We start from the raw sequence: 2,683 nt of genomic DNA, 5'->3' as shown, positions 1-2,683 counted from the left end.
ACTCAATTCTCCTAGGGAGGTGTTCAGTTGCTCCCAATAGTTTTGTGGAGGAAAGTGCATCCCTTGAGGCATCTCAGGGATTTGATGATGAGAGGGATCTCTTGTTTGCTCCATCCTCTTCTTAGTGATGGGCTTGTCCTCATCAATGGGGATGTCTCCCTCTATGTCAACTCCAACTGAATAACAGAGGTGACAAATGAGATGAGGAAAGGCTAACCTTGCCAAGGTAGAGGACTTGTCCGCCACCTTATAAAGTTCTTGGGATATCACCTCATGAACTTCTATTTCTTCTCCAATCATGATGCTATGAATCATGATAGCCCGGTCTATAGTAACTTCGGACCGGTTGCTAGTGGGAATGATTGAGCGTTGGATAAACTCCAACCATCCCCTAGCCACGGGTTTGAGGTCATGCCTTCTCAGTTGAACCGACTTTCCTCTTGAATCTCTCTTCCATTGGGCGCCCTCTTCACAAATGACTGTGAGGACTTGGTCCAACCTTTGATCAAAGTTGACCCTTATAGTGTAAGGATGTTCATCTCCTTGCGTCATGGGCAAGTTGAATGCTAACCTTACATTTTCCGGACTAAAATCCAAGTTTTTCCCCCGAACCATTGTAAGCCAATTCTTTGGGTCCGGGTTCACACTTTGGTCATGGTTCTTGGTGATCCATGCATTGGCATAGAACTCTTGAACCATGAAGATTCCGACTTGTTGAATGGGGTTGGTAAGAACTTCCCAACCTCTTCTTCGGATCTCATGTCGGATCTCCAGATATTCACTATTTTTGAGTTTGAAAGGGACCTCGGGGATCACCTTTTTCAGGGCCACAACTTCATAGAAGTGGTCTTGATGCACCCTTGAGATGAATCTCTCCATCTCCCATGACTCGGAGGTGAAAGCTTTTGCCTTCCCTTTCCTCTTTCTAGAGGTTTCTCCGGCCTTGGATGCCATAAATGGTTATGGAAAAACAAAAAGCAATGCTTTTACCACACCAAACTTAAAAGGTTTGGTCGTCCTCGAGCAAAAGAAGAAAGAAGATAGAAGAAGAAGAAGAAATGAAAGAGAAGAAAGTGGCTTTGTGGTTCGGCCAAGGGGGAGAAGTAGTGTTTAGGTTATGTGAAATTGAATGAGTGAAGATGGGTCTATATAGGAGTGGAGAGAGGGGTAGGGTTCGGTTATGGGAGGGTGGGTTTGGGAGGGAAAGTGTTTTGAATTTGAATGGTGAGGTAGGTGGGGTTTTATGAAGGATGGATGTGAGTGGTGAAGAGAAAGATGGGATTTGATAGGTGAGGGGTTTTTGGGGAAGAGGTCATGAGGTGATTGGTGAATGGGTGAAGAAGAGAGAGAGTGGTGGGGTGGGTGGGGATCCTGTGGGGTCCACAGATCCTGAGGTGTCAAGGAAAAGTTATCCCTGCACAAAGTGGCGAGCAAAATTGCTCTTCATGCAAATTCTGGCGTTAAACGCCGGGCTGGTGCCCATTTCTAGCGTTTAACGCCAAGTTCTTACCCTTTTCTGGCGTTTAACGCCAGTCTGGTGCCCCTTTCTTGCGTTAAACGCCCAGAATGGTGCCAGACTGGGCGTTAAACGCCCATCTGCTAGCCTTACTGGCGTTTAAACGCCAGCAGGTTCTTCCTCCAGGGTGTGATGTTTTTCTTTCTGTTTTTCATTCTGTTTTTGCTTTTTCAATTGATTTTGTGACTTCTCATGATCATCAACCTACAGAAAACATAAAATAACAAAGGAAAATAGATAAAATATAACATTGGGTTGCCTCCCAACAAGCACTTCTTTAATGTCAGTAGCTTGACAGTCGGCTCTCATGGAGCCTCACAGATGCTCAGAGCAATGTTAGAACCTCCCAACACCATACTTAGAGTTTGAATGTGGGGGTTCAACACCAAACTTAGAAGTTGGTTGTGGCCTCCCAACACCAAACTTAGAGTTTGACTGTGGGGGCTCTGTTTGACTCTGTTTTGAGAGAAGCTCTTCATGCTTCCTCTCCATGGTGACAGAGGGATATCCTTGAGCCTTAAACACAAAGGATTCTTCATTCACTTGAATGATCAATTCTCCTCTATCAACATCAATCACAGCCTTTGCTGTGGCTAGGAAGGGTCTGCCAAGGATGATGGATTCATCCATGCACTTCCCAGTCTCTAGGACTATGAAATCAGCAGGGATGTAATGGTCTTCAACTTTTACCAGAACATCCTCTACAAGTCCATAAGCTTGTTTTCTTGAATTGTTTGCCATCTCTAGTGAGATTTTTGCAGCTTGCACCTCAAAGATCCCTAGCTTCTCCATTACAGAGAGAGGCATGAGGTTTACACTTGACCTTAGGTCACACAAGGCCTTCTTCAAGGTTATGGTGCCTATGGTACAAGGTATTGAAAACTTCCTAGGATCTTGTCTCTTTTGAGGTAATTTCTGCCTAGACAAGTCATCCAGTTCTTTGGTGAGCAAAGGGGGTTCATCCTCCCAAGTCTCATTACCAAATAACTTGTCATTTAGCTTCATGATTGCTCCAAGGTATTTAGAAACTTGCTCTTCAGTGACATACTCATCCTCTTCAGAGGAAGAATACTCATCAGAGCTCATGAATGGCAGGAGTAAATCCAATGGAATCTCTATGGTCTCAGTGGGAGCCTCAGATTCCCATGGTTCCTCATTAGGGAACTC

The sequence above is a fragment of the Arachis hypogaea genome, chromosome 2 (assembly GCF_003086295.3).
Source record: "Arachis hypogaea cultivar Tifrunner chromosome 2, arahy.Tifrunner.gnm2.J5K5, whole genome shotgun sequence".
Taxonomy (NCBI): Eukaryota; Viridiplantae; Streptophyta; class Magnoliopsida; order Fabales; family Fabaceae; genus Arachis; species Arachis hypogaea.
The sequence above is the reverse complement of the archived record's forward strand: the minus strand, read 5'-3'. Positions refer to the sequence as shown.